Below are 19,432 nucleotides of genomic sequence, written 5' to 3'. Positions count from 1 at the left end.
TATTTTGCCATACTTCTATTACCTTAGCCCTTTAAATATTAACATCAAATACATTCCTTGAAATGAAAACTCAAATTCACAGCCATTCAGTTAATTGTGACTCACTCTGGCCCCACAGGCTAGAGTAAGCCTGGCCCTGTGGGTTCTGAGACTATAAATCTTTATAGGAGTAGAAAACTCCATCTCTCTTCCTCAGAGCAGCTGGTGGTTTCAAAGTGCTGACCTTGCAGTTAGCAGCCCAAATTTATAATCCTCTTTGCCTTCAGGATTTCCTAACCCATTCCTCAGAAGGGTAGTATTTTAATCTTTGTGATTGCAATAATCAAAATGAAAATTTTCTAACGTTTCTGTTTTGAAAATGCAGAGTTAGTTATTAGTATCACTTGAATGGAAAATTATACATATATAATTTTACATATATATGTATATATAAATCTTATATTTACTAGTTCAAAAAGAATCCCAAACCAGACTTACTGCCACCAATTTGATATGACTCATATTAAGCGAGTCATGGTGGCTGAAGCCACCCTGGTCATTGAGAGATTGGCAGAGTTACCCTGGTGGCTGAATGATTATGCATTGGGCTGCTATTCAGAAGGTAATCAGAGGGGAACCACCACCAACTGCTCTGCAGGAAAGAGATGAGACTCTGTACTCCTGTAGAGTTAGTCTTAGACACTCATAGGTGCGGCTCTACCTGTTCCTATGGAGTGGCTATGAGTCAGAATAGACTTGATGGCCTGGAGCCTTACTACCTGACACATTATTGAAACTAAGTGGAGTGATGCCATGCAATGACATGATTAGCATCTCAGATTGCTAAGGGGACAGTTATGTTTAGGGGGGTCATGTAGATCAAAACAAAATAACTCTTTTCATTTATATGAGACAAGCTTTTCTCATATATGTCATCAACCAGGTTTTTTTTTGCTTTATCAGATATGCAAAGGTTTAGCACCTTCGATTTTTATATCTTACCCTACTTAGAATGAATTTATTCTTCCAGCTTACACTTTAATAAAATCATCTGGTTTCCAGCAATACATTTGATATAGGATGAGAAATAAGCCCTCCTTGAATTTCTTAAAAGCAATGGAGTGCAATATAGGAATATTCTTCAAAAGCTTTTCTAATTTCATTGTAGTATTCAGCTGAAGCTACTTACAAAGAGCAAGGAAAATAACCCAAGTACAGTTACTTCCTGTTAGATCCCTAATGGTCGCAGGAATCTACAATTCTAATGTAGCTCCCCTGGATGGCAGTGGCAGTAAATTGAAAGAGAAGTGCAGCAAAGATTTCCCCTGGTGTGGAAGTGGGAGAAATTGAAGCCAACGGTGAACTAATAGTGAAAATATATGAATTGAAAAGAGAGCAGAGAAGGATTATAATCAGATGAAATACCCGATTTCAGAGAAGACTGGAAGTTGAAAGGGCGGTAGTGGTAAAATAGAGCAGTGTGAGCAGAGCTGTGACGGAAAAGGAGAGACAGTATCTAACATGGATGAGGACCTAAACTGGAAGCACCATGCAAAGTAGGCTAGAAGCAAATGCACAGACGTGAGGTGCAGGAGCATTAAAAGAAAAGACAGCGCAGTAAGTCAGGTTTAAAGTGCTAATATGGAGTATTGATCAGGCTAGGCTAAAGGGCAAAGGAAAGATGCATTTTGGAGTGTTCAGGTCGCATGGTTGCCAGTCCTATCTCCCTTCTTTAAAACTTGCTATATTACAGCTGTCCCAGAATGAAATGTGTCCTAATAATATTTGGAAACTACATAATGTCAATAAATATTGTGTATTATTGTTTAGTTCCTTTCTCTTCTATTTTTTCTCTCTTTTCTTTTTGGCTTTCCTTCTCCCCTGCCCTATTCTTTATCTTCACCTTCTTTACTTTTTATTTGACGCTTCCTGTATCCTTATTTTCCGGCTTCAGCTGCTATTTGAACTCCGAATTGGCTCTATTGTCCAGGAGTTATCTTCCCAGCAGCTCCTTCAATGGCAGATCTTGCCCAAAGAAACGAACTGAGACAGAATTCCAGCCTCTAAAACTTACTCCCTTAAGTGCATATATAGGATGTTTTTATTACATATCGAGATTACTTCTAAATTTTGAGATCTCAAAAATTAAAAAAAAATTCTTCGTTTTTTCAATTGTATCATTTTTACTCTTTTGAATTTGCTTCATTTTAATAAATATTTTACTTTTCAAAATTTTCCTTATGCCAGTGTTTCTAAAAGTTTCCCTCCCTTCTGCCATTAAGGGCAGAGGTAATAAAGTGCATAATATAACTGGCCCCAAAGAAGGAAACATTTATTTGAAGACATGAATTTTTATATCATAGTATGTAGTCCATATAGATACAAATTTAGTAATGTATACAGGTTTTTAATATTAGGGAAAGATAAAATCATTATTTTTTATTGGTTAATGTGTGAGATTAAGGAAAGCTACCAACTTAAAAACATAGACCCATTTTAAAAACTTGACGTTGTATGATCAATCCAACACAGAGTTTATTTCCATTCTTTATCTTCTTGTCACAGTATTTGGAGAACCCTAATCCATAAAATTCTGTGGTTATCTATTTCAATGTTATTTTTCACAGATTCAGGGTTATAACAGCCACACAAATCTCATAAGACTGTCAAGGATGGGATATCATGAAAATTAGTCAGGATATTGAGGACAGGAATCTCATAATGAACCTTTTTGGTAGAAGGTCAAATCATTTTTCAAATGGCAGACTGATGGTGTAGTTGAATCATTAGTCTTTCTAGTCTTTTAGAACAATATTTGTCAAATTATATTTTAAGTACAGAAAGATGACTGATGATGACCTTATTTTAACCACCAGTGTACATGTAATTAACTGTCTGTAGTGATCCATACTACCTAAGATCTATTTTTCCTTTAATTCTTAACCTCTGTTTCTATATATTCATGATATAGTAAAGACATTGTAAAATGTTGTTGTTTCACAGTGTTTTACCCTGAAAATAATTTAGAATTAGCTGAGTTTATGAGCTGTTCAAAATTAGTTGCCTACAGAGTAATTCATTTAATATTCTAATGATTAATTATCTATGATGTAAGACATGCAATACTTTATGATTTTTAACAAATTGTGCTATTTTCTATCACACGTGAATTGAATTGAATAGGCTCAACTGGACACTTCTTATTTGGGTTCAGGGTGGGTTCTGTGCTGGACTGCTAACTGCGAGTTTAGCAGTTAAAAATGACCAGCAACTCTGTGGGAAAAAGCAAAGACTTTCTACTTCCTTAAAAAGTTACAGTCTCAGAAACCACAGAGGCAGTTCTGCCCTGTCCTGTCGGTTCACTATGAGTAAGAATTGGCTCTGGGGCAGTGAGCTTGAGCTTGGAGTCTGTCACAGTTAAGACAGTGTTTGGGGACTCTGGCCCTCCTTTGTGAGCTCAAATGACCAAGTTGACAAAGTCATATGTCTGGCACTTGATGGTGATTATTGCCTGAGATTTGATTTAGACCGTGCAAGTGAAGAACCTCCAAAAGAGCTTCCTATTTGACTTACGTTTCCCAATGGGGAGAGTATACCAAAAGCAAGTATTCCCACATGCTCGAGTGGAATTATGGAATCTTAGCTTTGGAAATAGAACAACATCCTATTGCCAATAGTTCCAAAGACCCAGCCAGACACAATGGGATGATGAAACAAACTCCACTAGTTAACAGTCACAGGTCCCATTGCAAAAGAAGATGCACAGAGATTTTGTGGAAGTTCCCTTCGCAAACTAAGCAGTCTTCCCTATAAGCTCAACAACTAGCATCCTGCCAACATGCAGTATTAGGCTCCTTCTGTCCGCAAATAAAATTCTCATCTACCGTCACCTCAAATCCAGGCACCAATTCAAAGTCCAGGTAATAATCACCTAAGCCATGTCAAGGAGCTGACCATCTTCCATGAGAGCAACTCCAAAAATCTCTCTCAGCCTCAAAATCTGAACTCAAAATGGAGAAGTTATCTGTTTCCAGACAATCAACAAATAATACATAAAATGTGTAAACTCATTTAAAAACCAGAAGAATGGGAAGTAGAAAGCCACTAATTCTGAAATTCAGTCGGTTACATGTACTCTTTGATGAAGGCCCAGGATGTGCCCCAGTGTGGCTTCCTGACTGTTCTCCACTGTAAACCCATGATTCCTGATGGCTGATCTTTGAAAGCACCTGTGAAGGAGACCTGGAGGCAGAGTGGCTGTGAGCTGGGTATCTAACTGACTGTACGATCGGCAGCTAAAACCCACCAAGGGCTCCTGGAGAAAGATGGAGCTTCCTACTCCTGTAGAGTCACAGTCTTGGGAACGAGTGTAATTCTACCTTGTCCTACAGGATCTATGAGTTGGAATGAGTCAGAATTGATTTGATGGCAGTGAGAGTTTTTTTTTTGTCTTGTTTTGTATCCTACTTTGAGTTCATTTCCAATCTCATACATACGAATCTCTAGGGCATGAGCCCAGGGATCTGCAGTTTTACCAGTTCCTAAGTGACTCTAATGACCAGCCAAGTTTGGGAACCTAGACTTTAAACCCTGGAAATTGATTTAGACTCTAAGTAATTCTTCATTTTCATATGAAATGACTTTGAATTATATCTAAATGGATTTCCAAGCATGACTTCTACTTATGGATGACTAGAGTCCAGGGAACCAACCCTTTTCTTTCAGACATTTATACTACTTTGTTCTACTCTCATGGTGCTGCCCAAGTTCAATGCAAGGTCTCCGTTGTTGGGAGTAGGGTTATCATTGCCTAGCAAAGTTCATTCCATTGGATAAGACTTCACCGTCATCTCTCTTTGAAAAACCTGTGTTTGATTTGGACCAGGAGTCAAGGTGACTTAGGACAATACCCTTAGAGCGGGATATCTATTTGATTTATGAGAGCATGTCTAAGAGTCATCGTCTTGTGGAACGTATGTATCTTTTAACCAACCTCAATAGTTAGCAGACTGTGTCTCATGGGCCAAATCTGGCCCCCCTTTGTCTGTAGGTAAATTTTTATTAGGTTCACAGGCACACGCATTTATTCATATTCTTTGTCATATTCTTTGTCTGCTTTCGCTCGACAATAAACTAGAAACCTCCAAACTCACTGCCAGGCAGTCAATTCTGTTTGAGCAGAGATCCTACAGTCTACATAGCCTAGTTAGAGTTGTTGTTGTTGTTGTATTAGTGTTGTTGTTGTTGTATTAGTTCATGTGGTTGTTTTGTTAGGTTTGGGAATGGTTTTCTCTGATTCTTGCTACTCTTCACTAAATGAATTCAGGCAGCAGCAGCTCTACTATAACTCCAAATAAACTTTTATGAGTGAAAAGGAAGTTTCGTACAATTTCAGATAGTGCACACTAGTTCTGGAATGTGTGTAGGGCTACACAGGGAGCCAAATCAGAGTTCATGGCCAAAACATAGGTTGCTTTCAGGGAGAGTGGAAAGCCACATGGAACTGCCTGCAAAGGAGGGGCTGAGGAATAAAAAGAGAGACCGCTGGGACCCTCTCCTGCTTTTATCCCTTCCCACCCCTTCTTGGAGCATGTGGTTGAGGGGATCTGTGGATTTTTAATGGGTGCATGTAAAGTGCGTGTGATGTGGTGTTGCTCACTTCTAGTGTGCATGCCCACGTTGCCCTTAATTTGCATTTGTGCAAACTTTGAGTCCTTTAACCAAAAGTGTCTAATCCTGGGTCCTTCATGGCATGGGCCCACCCCACAGCTTCTAAGGTGTGCCCGATTTCCTTTCCTAGGAACCCTTTCTTGGTGGCACTGCCAGCCAGTTTTCCTTTAGAAGAGGCCTTGGATGGAGGCAAATTTCTTTTCCCTAAGCTTTCTAGCCATCAGTTCAATGGCGTTTGGTCTATTCCAAATATTTTTTCTTTGGAGCTTTACCAACACAAACAAGCAAGCAAACAAACAAGCAAACAAAATCCTTTTAACTTTTAGCCTAAGATGGTCTGGGGGAACTTCCTTAAATCCTTCTGATGTGTTCACAAAGGATTTCTCTTTAACAGAGAGCCAAGTTACCCTGAGGCTCGGTTGTACTGGAAATGCTCTGGATTTGATCTTTGTCCTAGTGCCATTTTCTCCTTTGAAAACTTTTTCTGTGGGGAAATAATTGTATTGAGAGACCTTTGTTACTTTTCAGCCCCAGCAGGTTTGGACATTTGTATTTATACTTTGTCTAAAATTCTGCCTAAAATCAAAGACTTTAAACCATATGCCGCCGTTTTATGTTCTTAATTTATCAAAAACAGCTAAAAGACCAGTGAGCACTTAGCTATCCTGCCCAGACACTTCCCTAGCTGATCCCCTCGATAGAAGGCCAAGTGACTGACCTCTCTGGAAAACAAGTCTTGTTGATTCAAGCCTCCGATAACAATTTGCTCAGTTTCCTTCAAGTCTCCAATAACAGAAATATATTTATATTATTAAAGACAGAAGTAATTTCCTGAATGTTATTGCAAATAAAATGACACCAATTAGAATAGGTGACTATAAGCACAGCACAAAGTTGGTTTCCACGTGGTGAAGTTTGGTTCTGGGTGGTCGCCCAGGAGGGAGCTAGCAAGCTCTGTACGAGGTAGGCAGCTAGCACAGGGACTGGGGTGTCCGTAGGCATGCTCAGAGAGTTGAGCTTCTGGCCAGGAAGGGGTGGTACACCTAGGTGGGTGTTACACCTAGATTGGCCCAGCTGGGCCAGCTGAATTTAATTCAGCCAAGGGGCTCGACCAGTATTGTCAACCACACCTCCCAAGGGGATCTGGAGCCTGCCACGTGTCTTTTTTGTCTCTCAAGCAGTGTGGGGGTGAAGGACTTTGAGGGTACCTGTGTAAACCTGAAACTTCTTTTATCTTTCATAAAACTCACTCGGATGATGGCCGAGGCTTCGGAGTGAATTCTTTCTCTAGCGAAGCCAAGGACTGAGGTATGTTTCTCCTATGAAAGAGATCTAATAAAACCATGGGTGTGTTAGGGTCCAGAGATAAGCATCACTCACACACACACGCACATGCACAAACAGTAGCATAGAGTTACGTCACATGCTTATTAAAGTGTAGGGGTCACTTCAAAAGAGATGGCAGCTGGTCCCATCTCTTGGTTGCGATGATATCTGGGGGAATGCTTCCAGATTCTATATGGCACTTTCAGAGGGGAGGGGCTGCAGCTCTGTAGAGGGTCAAGCAGTTTCCTTAATCACTCTGCTCCTCCTTGGGTCTCATACATAATTCCCTTTAGTTTTATCTGGGCTGCTGCTTTGGGTTAGCATGCCTCAGGATTATCTTTGAGTATCGTCCTGCGCCAGAACTATACAGAGGCCTGGCTTCGAGGTGAAGCTGTTTACCAAGCCAATTCTCATGGAGTCCTTTGTTCATCAGCGTGCAATGCAGCTGTCCCTGTTCTGTCCCTGTCATGTACAGGGTTAGTTGGTGGTGGTGGTAGGTTCCGACCCACAGTGACCCTGTGCACAACCGAATGAAATACTGCCTGATCCTTCACCATCCTCACAATTGTTCCAATGCTTGATCCGGAAGAGGAGGCTCAGGGTTTTTGCTTTCTTCCCTCAACAGCAGCAAAGAAGCTTAAAAGTCCTGCATCCCTCCTCCCCCTCAAAAACTGAAAGATTTAATCTGAGGGTCAAAATTCAAACTAGAGTCAGAGAAAAGGTTTGAACAGAGAGAGTAAGTTTATTGAAGGTTATACTTTGGAAAATCCAAAGGATGCTTAGCTAGTCTAAAAGGCCTGGCAGAATGTACAGCTGGGCTATATATTCTGATCATGACAGACCTCCCCCCATAGACTTGCTTTTTTTGGTGGGTCTTCTGGTGCTATTGGCTGGTTCTCTGTAGTGGGCCGCCTCTTCTCAGATCACTTCAGATTTCAGGCTTTGCCCTTGTCTCAGACCCCAAGTTCAAGAATCTATCCAGTCCTGTCGGGGGTTGTGTGAATATATCTTGTCTTTCTCCACCCAGCCTTCATGCTCCCTGTGTCCCAGCAGACCATTACTCTTCTTTGGGTTGGAGTAGTATGTATGGGAAGCGTACCTTTGGTTACAAATCCTGTCAGGTACATGCCATCAGCACTTCTTTCTTTGCCAGCTTCCCTTGTTGCAGCTGCTGTGTCATCCTGCTTGGTGAAGGCCTTTCTCTTTTCACTGCTCCTCCATTAAACCATGCATGATGTCCTTCTCCAGGGACTATTTGTACCAGCCAACATGTCCAACTATGTAAGGTAAAGTCTCTCCAGGCTGGCCTCTAAGAGCACTCTGATCTTACTTCTTCCAAGATGGATTTGCTTGTCATTTGGGGCAGGCCGCGGTACTTTTGAGATTCTTAGGCTGCACCACAATTCCAAAACATTAACTTATATTCTGTCTTCCTTTAGTTTCAGTATGGCAGAGGTCCAAAAGATTGCTGTTCTCCATTCTGTGGCACCATTTACTATACTAACCAGTCCCCCTACCCAGAGCACTCTCTTCTCTATTGAGTTTTGGCAATATCAAAACTATGAAAACAACTTTAATGTCGGAGGAAGAATATAGGACATAAGCAGAACCAAAATGGACATAGGGCAATGTTCAGTAGGGGACACTTACATAGGGCCAGAGCATCACAAGATTACCTAATCACCTCGAAGGATACCTGCTTACCATTCTTAAAAACCATCCATTCTCACCAATCAGAAAAACCTTCAAACAGGAAACTCAGTAATGTCACTTAGCAGGCTGTGGAATTGACAAACTAAATTGGCCTCTGGCTTTTTCTGGCCTATTCTGAAATAATTCTGAGATGGCCTCCGTTCTGTGGGCATTTAGTGGGCGATGCCCAGCTGAGGGAACCCAGTTCTAGGAAAGTTATGTCTCTCCGACAGCATTCAGATGTGCACTCTGCTGCCCTTGTCTGGGTTGACGCTCTGTGTCTACCTCCTCTGTTATTGAAACAGTTGCTGCTTCCATTGTTATTGCAAGTTTTACCTGGTCTGGGGAAGTCACCAAATAGAGCCTCTATGTCAACTGGCTCTTATGGATCAGGAGACCCCACTTGAGCCTTTGTTCAGGGTTTAATCAGTCATCTGGTAGGTCTCCCAGTCAATCTGGGAATAGTCTACTACTGCAGTAGGGGAACAGACAATCTTGGAATATTCAGTTCTTAGATGGAGCTTCCCAACCAATCTGATTTGGTAAGACTTCTGAACCAAGACCAAAAGGCCACATAACCTTTTCAGCACAGTGATTCCACAGCTTGCAGCAGCACTCTTGTCTATCTCATTAAATCATGCATACAAAAGAGAGACAACGTTTGGATAAGTGTTTTGTTTTTATTCATTGTCAGTTTATCATTCAGAGCCTAGGAGCTGTCAAAGCTTTTTCTGATAGTATTTAGCGTTTTAGATTTTCATGATTTTTCTACATTTAAATTATTTTTAAAAGTTAAAAATAAAATAAATATTTTAAAATACAATTTTGGCCCTTCTTTAGATGATATATAGCTAAGTTCAAGCCTGTATTTATAAACAAATTAACCATAATGCATAGTTTCAAAAGGAATTTTAGTGAATTTTTTGTTGTATTTAGCGTATTATTTGTTGAAATGATATGTTAATTTAAAATATTATTTCATGTGTTATCAAATGTGCTTTTAAATATTTAAATGTATGTGCTTTTAAATGTTACTATATGTATATTATATGTAAACTATATATAGTATATGATATGTTAATTTTTAAAATTAATATACAACTATATAACTGTGTCTCTGACATAAATTTCCATACATTAGAAATGCTTGTATGATTACTATTTTTGTACACATGTGGATTTTCCACTAATAACACAATGCTCAATAAAATGCACATGATTTACCAAGTTATTATGTCAAATACAGACATGATGCCTACCCACTTGTACTGCTTATGTGTGAGAAAATTTCTAAAGGGCCTAGAGCTTCATCAATATTTTCCAAAATAATAATCATCTACTCTAATCCTTCATCTAAGTCCCATTTCCATGAGCATATTCTACCTTCCCTGTGTGACTGCAACTATTCTCCAGCCTGTGGATGCAGCACTATCAGGAAAAAGCACCCAAACATACATCAAATACCTAATATATGCTATAGGGAGAGGGCATCCAGCACGACCTAAATCCCTAATGCTGCCACGGGCAAACCTACAACGAAAATGAAGCAAAGGAAAGTCCTGCTTCTGGCAATGGTCAAAACTCTTTCTCACCAATCCACCTGCTGAAATTAACTGTCCCGACCCGCGGGAACTTCAACGCAGACCCTGGAGGAGGGAGTGGGAACTGGGGGGACAAGAGACACGAGAAATGGAGACAAGACAATAGCCTGATCAAATCTCGTTTATTGAGTAAAAGGCTACAGCTTATATAGGCCAGGGAAAGGGAAACAAGCCGCGCCGCAGGTGTTTCCCTGAGAATAAATGGGGGGAAGCAAGCCACAGGTGTTTCCCTGAGAACAACGACCACAGAAAAAACAGTTTCTGTGGAAAGTTACAGAGCTCAGGCAATAAAGATCAAGACAATAGTAGGGCCTCATGGCTCCCGACAGGCCCCCCCTTTTTATTTTGTACAGCCAAGAGAAATCCCTTCGTGAACTGCGTCTATCTTAGGTTGTCAGGCATCAAGAGTCATCCTTACCCGTCATTGATCAATGGAATGCTTTCATAAAATAAGAGCAAACCAATGTCTGTCTTAGGTTGGTATGTCTTGTGCTGATCTTACCCGTCATTGACTCTCCAGTTCAGCACACAAGGGCAGGGGGTCTTATCATAACTTTTCATATGAGCCACCCTGTTCGCACATCTCAAGGCAGTGGTAATGGGCCTGCATAGGCTTTTCCTGGATGGTCTCAATCTGTTGCTTGCTAAATGCCATGAACTTTTTAACCACCACAGGTCCCAGTGAGAGCAAGAGTAATAGGCTAACCAAGGGGCCCCAAAGTGGTAAGAGATAGGGTAAAAGCCCGTTCAGCCCGGTCCAAAGTGGGGTTGGCAGACAACTCTCTTCTTCGCTTCTCCAGGTCTTCTTGTAGATGTCTGATCTTGTCTCCGACAACACCGGACTTATTGGCATAGAAACAGCATTTTTCCTGTAAAGCCAAACAGATACCTCCCTGTTCTGCTGTAAATCTAAACCTCATCTATTTTAAATTCTCTAATCTTTGGTAGCTTAGTTTTGATCCTCTAGCTTTTAACATATTTTGAAGCATATTTACATACATACATTTACTAGAAGTCTGTCCCATAATTTATTACTCCCAACTTTTACTTGAAGTCTGTCCCATAATTTATTATTCCCAATAAGAATTGTATAAGCCCCCAATAAAATGAATTAAAATAGTCATCACCCATGCACAATTTTTAATTAAAAATGTATAGCATAAGAATAGTAATGTTACCACAAAACTGCATTAAAAATGTGCTGAACAACTTGGTTCATACATGAGTATATATGCTATTTCAAAGAAAAACAGTAAGCTAGCTGTGTCAGTGGAAAAGAGGGTCAGCAAAAACAATATGGTATCCACAATAACTTTAAAAGTACAAACCTTAGCTCAACCAGCATCCAAGCTATAACACAAGAGTTAGAATCCTTCAAAACTGGATTCCTCCTCACCATCTGTCTGTCCAAACAGAGCTTCAGCTTGAGCTGGTGTCAGGTTATCAGCACAGACACGGTCATCCTCACTGAGTTCGCAGTCATCACCATCAGTGCTGTCGTTCTCATACAAAGCGCTGTCTTCACTGCCATCCACAGCATTACTAAAGCCACATTTCTTGAAGGCGCGTTGCACCATGTCCTCTGGAATCTATTCCCATGCATCCTGAACTCATTTTGCTTTTAGTTCTATGTTGGGCTTGATCAGATTTCCAACTTATGTTAATTGGATTTGACCAGATGACATCCATTCATGCCACATTTTCACACATGGTCTTTGAAAGGTTTATTTAAGCACATATCTAGGAGCTGCAATAGAGATGTAAACCCACCTGGATTAACAGTAAAAATAATTTGAGAAGACTTTGCCAATTTTTCTTATGTCATCAGATGTGTGGGCTCTGAACATATTCCAAACTAGCAATGATGGTTTTTTCTTTAAGGCTGCTCCTGGTCGTCTGCACCAAATTTCTTCCAGCCATATTTTTATTCCATCTTCATCCATCCAGCCTTTAATATGTGCATGCACTCTAATTCATGGTGGAGAGTTGACCTCTTTAGGCAGGGTCTTTCTTTTAAAAAACAATGACAGGCTGCAGCTTAGTTCCATTAGCCAAACATGACAGAATGACTGTGAAATATTTTGTTTTGTTTTGTTTCATTTCCTATGGTTCTGAGTAAAATAGTGTTGTCTCCCAAACTTGCCACAGTTCTGCTGCTTGGAAGATCAAAGGTCATAGGTATTTCATTAATATTCTCAATATCTCGCAGGTCATAGTTATGGATCCTTCTTTGATTTATAATGAATGAATGGAGTGGCATTACTTTTTCATCAAGGTCTTTTGGCAACATCAAGGTCTTTTGGCAACTTCTGTGAAATCTTTGTTCTTTGCTGCAAACAGGGAAAATCTATTCACGAAGCAGGTGCACCATCCTGCTGATGCAACAAAATTTTCAGTGCCTGGTACTTTTAATTTATTGTCTTTAGCCATTTGAAGGACCCATAAGCAAATTCCTATACATGGTATGCAGTAAACATTTTGACAATTCTCCAAAACTCATTTATGCAATTCAGTCTCTACAGCCCCATATGAAGTCATTAAATCACATAGAAATTTGTATGCCTTTGGAATCTTTTCCAAGTTAACTTTCATTTTCTGCCATTTCCTCACTTGCTTTTTATCAACACAATATCCTCTACTTGCAATACTATTATTGCTTTCTTCTGCTTTTGACCCAACCTGAAGTTTGAAACCAGCTTCATATGACCTGCATTTTTGTATAGGTCCAGAATTAGAACTACTGGGATTCATTTCAAGCAGGATTAAAAAAAAGACTTTGAAAAAAATGCAATATCATATAGATTGAATTCTCAAAATATACCGTAAGCCCTACTCCAAAAATAAGCTCTAGTTATATTTCTTAAAAGAGGTCAATTTACTACAAAAAATGTGGTGTCCAGGCATCTTCCAGTATACATATAAACAAGTAAAATCCATCGGCAATAGAATGCAGCAAGACAGATAGACTTCACCAGGGAAAACAGATACTCGCCTCCCCCCCCCCCAACCACACACACACAAAAAAAGAATCACACTCAAAGACATCGCGAGACCCAAAACATGCTGGATCACCAATGGAGCTAACAGTAATCAGGTTGGCAAGTTTGGTATGAGAATGTTCCAGAATGTGATGACATGACTATGTTTGCATAGAGCAGCCTGTGTTAGCGCTCACTGTGTTACTGCATGTGCTGCATTACTACATACGCTGCTTACCGCATGTACACACACAGCTTGTATAGTTTGAGTCCTAATGCAGGCTGATAATATTCCAGAATGTGATAACATGACTATTTGCATAAAGTAGCCTGTGTTAGGGCTCATAATATACACGTTGCATTTTGTATGCACTGTTACTGCATGTGCAGTGCTACAGCATATGGGTCGGAAGTGCTAATGCAACACATGCAGTAACACAGTGGGTACACAATGCAGCGGGTAATAATGAGTCCTAATACAGGCTACTTTATGCAAGCGTAGTCAACACTGGGTGCAGATAGGGATTAATACGAAAAAAAATATATAGCAGACTACTGTAAATGAATGTACTGTATATCCAATACCAGAGCTATACCGCTACTTGTATTTAGCAATGATGGGGTGGAGCAAGGGGGTGTGACCAAGCACGTGTAAGAGTGTAAAGGCTACATCATTGGTCACAGCCCTGGAGAAGAGGGGGTGCAGAAGGGCGGCCGCATCTGACATTCCTCTGACAAGGATGCGGAGCGCCCCAGGTACCAGCACACAGAAGCGGGCAGGTTCTTGCCCAGTGCAGCATGGACAACACAGAGGCTGCCGGCTGCAGGAGCAAAGAAGAGCAGTGAAATCAGCAGTCTCCAGACACACACAGAGGCTGTAGGTGTCCGCAGATGAGCGGAAGGGGTCTGAGAACGCCCGCACTGCCCCAGAGAACAGGTAAGTGGCACCCTCGCTTGAATAAGCCTAGGGGCGCTTTTTCAGCATAAAAAAATGTGCTGAAAAACTCATTTTATACATGAGTATATATGGCATTCTTTCCATCTTCTTTGATGCTTTCTGCATCATTCAATATTGTTTTCGATGGAATCCTTCAATATTATAACTTGAGGCTTGACTTTTTATTCAGTTCTTCCAGCTTGAAATAAGCTCTTCTTGTTTGGTTTTCTAACTCCAAGTCTTTGCACACTTCATTATAATACTTTATTTTATCTTCTCAGGTGTCTTTTGAACTTTTCTTGATAGCTCGTCTACTTCTTCATTTCCTCCATTTGTAATAAATTGATAATATGCATTCAAAGTTCTGACAACCGCTTTGATCTTTTCTCTTGGCGTGTCTGTTATTGATGTTCTGCTTCTCTTCCTCACGTATGATGTTCTTGATGTCATTCATCCCACAGCATGTAAGGCTCTCACTATTGTTCAGTGCATCACATGTATTCTTGAAACGTTCTTGATATTCAGGTGGGATTTGTGAAAAGCCATATTTTGGCACACTTGGACTTACTGGCATCTTCTTCAACTGCAACCTAAAATTACATATGGCCTCATTTTGCCTTCTGATATTGAACTTTCCTGTCATCTCTTCCCAAGATGTAGTCAATTTTATTCCTGTGCATTCCATCTGCCAAGTTCCAAGTTTAGCATCGCCATTTACATGGTTGTAAAAAAAAATGTGTTTGCAATAGAGAAGTTGGTCTTGCAAAATTCTACCATGGGAACTGCAGTTTTGCTTCTGTCACTAAGGCCATAGTTTTCAACTCCTCTTCCTTTTTGCTTCCAACCTCTGCCTTCCAATCAGCACTAATTACCAATCTATGTCATTGAATTTTTAATAAATTTTTCATCACTAGTTTTAATGGTTGATGTGTAGTTTTAAATAATACTTATATTATCTAAATTTCCTTCCAGGTACACAAATATTATGTTATCACAGACAACATTGTACTTCAAGGTAGATCTTAAAATGTTCTCTTAAAATTATTAACATATAATTCACATATCATACCATGACATAATGTTCTTGTTGCCAGTGACTGTCATTCCATTCCTGATTTTATTTCCAGTATAGTAATTCATATGATTGTCCATTTCAAAATGGTCATAACCATTCAATTTCTCACCATCATCTGATTGATGCTGACTCATAGCAACCATATAGGATAGGGTAAAAATTACCTTGTGAATTTCTGAGAATTAACTGTTTACAGGAATAGAGAGCCATTTCTTTCTCCCTTGGAGCAGCCTGTGGTTTTGAACTATGGACCTTGTAGAGTGCAGTCCAAAGCATATCCACTACACCACCAGGGACCCAACACATAATTAGGAAATTGATATTTGAGTTCTATTTAAATTTTGACAAATTCTAATTTAGATGGATTAATTTTAATTTGTATATTCTGATTGCTAATAGATGTTTATCACTTTTTCTTCTCATTTTGAGTTGTAATTGATGATAAAATGATGGTCCTAAGTGCTTTACTTCATCCATCATTCTGGGTGGTTCTACTTTGAGAAAGTAGCTCTTCAGCTCTATTTGGAGTGACTTCATACCAGTGGGACTTACCTTCCTGACACTCTACCTGATAGTGTTCTGTTGATACTCATAAAGTTTTCAATGGCTAATGCCTTAGACATGAACAGCCTACTCCTTCATAGTTTGATTCTAGTCTGATGTTCGGCTGATCCCTAATCACTTTGGGTAACTGTAATAGATAGATTTACTGTGCCAACCTAGTCAATGAGCAGATATGGGATTAAAAGAAGGGCGGAAAGATAAATGGCTCGGTGAGCCTTGCTTTTCTTGCCTCTTGCTCTTTGATGATGGAAGCAGTGTGCGGCTGCCTTAGCTGGTTCTCTGCCTCAACTTGTGAACTACACTACCTGTGGGACACCCAACCCAGGGGCTGTGTTGCTGTAGTTTGAGGTTCCTTCAAGATCTGCTTCGCCATGCTACTGGTATATACATTGCTTGATCTTGGGACTGTCAGACCCTGTCATCTGGATGACTGTTGGTGACCTGCCTTGCTGTTTGTGCCTGTGGCCAGATAGCCTGAATTGCTCTACAGAGGACTCAGCAGTCTGCTTCCTTGACTTGTACCTGGCAACCCTCGTGACTTTAAGGACTGCTAGTGTATTAACTGTTTCATGGAAATGAGTTGCATTGAGCCATTTGTACTGCTCTGTATACTAATTAACTGTTTACTTCTCATTTTGTATCGATCTACCTATATATGAAATCATAAGTATCCTGATCTTGTTTCCCTTGAGAACCCTGTATAACAAAGTAACCCAGCTCATTCACTGTCGAGTCCATTCTGATTCTTAGCAACTCTAGAGGTCAAAATATAACTGCAGGTTTCCAAGGCTATAAATCTTTACTGGAGCACACGCTTTACAGAGCACTCGGCTGTTTGAACTGCTGGCCTTGTGGTTAGCAACTGAGTTCACAACCCATTCACATGTTGCTTACATATCTTCCAGTATCATATAAGCCCCAAACCACTACACTATGACTGACAGACAAGTACTAGAAAGCAGTAGAACTAATTTTTTAAGTGTGTATAATAGCAAATAACTAACAGGCGTCAAGGCTGTTTCTTTGAAATTACTAATGAAATTTCTAAATCTTTTTAAAAAGTCACAATTAGAATCATAAGATGTCATGTAGGAAATTTTGAGTAACATAAATATGACCCCTTGTATGGAAACCAAGCTCAACCAGATGTGCTGCAAAGAGTTGCTAAAGTAAACATGTCCAATTGGGTCCAGCCTTCCAGTCACCTATAATATACATGTCAGTGAAAAAGTCAAAGGAATAATTGTAGGAATTGTAGGAATACATTCCAGACATTCCAACAAAGACCTCTGATATGAAGCAGAAAAAGAAATGTATACCTGTGATTAATCTAAATTCTTTCCTTACATGTTCATAGGGACAAGGAATATGTAAAGGCCCTTAACAAGATGGGTTTACTCTGTGGCTGCGGCAATGGGCTCAAACATAGGAACAATAGTGAGGCTGGCCAAGAAGCAGGCAGTTTCCTGTTGCATGCATTGGGTCACTATGGGCCAGCACCAACTTTATGGCATTTAAAAACAGTAACAATTTTCATAACAAATTAAGAATTAAATATTCATTTTTCCATAATAGGCTTTCTTTTTTCAATTAAATGCATTTATTGGGGGCTCTTTCATCACTTATCACAACCCACACATTCACCCAGTGTGTCAAGCACATTTGCACATCTGGTGCCATCATCATTTTCAAAGCATTCTATTCCCACTTGAGCCTCTGATATCAGCCCCCCATTTCTTCCCCTACTAGGCTTTCTTTAGTCTCAGCACTTGTCTGAAATTCTGCTTTAGCAACTCAATCTCTGGCCACGTTGGCCTTAATTTAGTTCCTGCACGTGTTATCTTCTTCTACGATGGTTCTTCCTTTCACCCATGTAACTGCCCCCCCCCGCCCCAATCTCATCAAACCAGTGATGGTATCCCAGTAAACCCTCCTTGTATATGGTTCTTTATTTTATTTCTTCTTCCTCTTTCTTTCCCATTCACTCTCCTCCTCACTTCCTTGTCCTTTCCCTGTTCCCTAGCCCTGGCCTCATCAGAGCCTTCAAAGTTTTTTCTTTTGTGTGGAAAACACTTCCTCCTCTTCTTTCTTCCTGTATAAGAAAGGTGTGATGAAAGAGTTATCTTTATGAGGTCGGCTAACTTTGCTGAACATAATGTTCTTCAATTTTGTCCATGCCATGACAGACTTGTCATTGTTTTTAAAGGACAGATAAAATTCCATGTTGTGTCTGTATCAGAGTTTATTCATTCCTCTACAGATGAGGGTCTTGATCATTTCCACGATTTTGCTCTTATAGAAATTACTGCAATCAACTTGGGTGTGCATCTGTCTGTTCATGTTTTGCTCATCATTTCCCTCGGTTATGTGCCAAGTAGCAAGATAGCAGGAGCATTAGGTATTTTTATTTATTTAATGAAGGATCACATTCTCCAGTCTCCAGGTGGCATAAATGTGCGATCCCGCCAGCAATATATGAGCAATTCAAACTCTCCACATCCTCTCCAGAATTTCTTTTCTTTTATTTTAATAATTAAATTTGGCTATGGGCAACAGTGAGAGGCAGTAGCTCAATTGTTGTTTAAATTTTTATTTCTCGATGGCTAATGAAAGCAAGCACTGTTTCATATGCTTGGCAGTTCTGTGCGTATCAAGTAAATTGCTTTTCATGGTTTATGCCCATTTTTATTGTTATTGTATTTTTCTTTTTAAAATAATGTGGTTTTCTATAGATTTTGGAAATTAGTGCTTTATTTGAACTATAATTGCTAATTATTATTTTTCCAATCTGTGGTTTGACTGTTTACTTTTTTTGATGACTATTTTGATAGATGGCATATATTTTTAGAAGGTCCGAGTGCTCTGTCTTTTCTTTTGTAGTGTGGATGCTTTCCATTATATTTGGTAGTGTTTTTATGCCTTCTATTAGGGCCCTTAAGCTTGTCATTCTTTCAATAATGATCTTCTGATTCTGGTGTTTATATTTAGGTCTTTACCTTGAGTTCATTTGTGTACATGGTGTGCGATATGAATCATGTTTTGTTCTTTCATAGCTAATCATCCAAGTTTTCCAACACCATTTATTGAAAATGGCTATCTACTCCCTGCTTAATGTGTTTTGTCCTTTATTAAAAAGCAGGTGTCTATAGGTGCTTGGTTGTATTTCTGGTTTCTTTGCTGTAATCCATACATGTACCATTACACCAGTACCAAGCTGTATTAGTTACTATTGCTGAATAACTGGTTTTGAAATTGGGAAATAAAAGTCTTTCGACACTGTTTTTCTTTTAAATAGTGTTTTGTTTTATCCTAAGTTTTTTCCTTTTGTTTCACTTAAAACAATCATTTTATTGGGAGCTCTTGCAGTTCTTATAACAATCTATACATACAACCATTGTGTTGCTGGACACATTTGTACATATATTGCCATCATAATTTTCAAAATATTTTCTTCTCTTTGAGCTCTTGGTATCAGCTCGTCATTTTTTCACTCCTTTACCCTCCCTCCCCTTCTTATGAATAGTTTATAATTTATACATTTTTTCCATGTCTTACACCAACTACTGTCTCCCTTTACCCACTCATTTATTATTTGTCTCCCTGGGATGGA

The sequence above is a fragment of the Tenrec ecaudatus genome, chromosome 2 (genome assembly GCF_050624435.1).
Source record: "Tenrec ecaudatus isolate mTenEca1 chromosome 2, mTenEca1.hap1, whole genome shotgun sequence".
Classification (NCBI taxonomy): domain Eukaryota; kingdom Metazoa; phylum Chordata; class Mammalia; order Afrosoricida; family Tenrecidae; genus Tenrec; species Tenrec ecaudatus.
The sequence above is the reverse complement of the archived record's forward strand: the minus strand, read 5'-3'. Positions refer to the sequence as shown.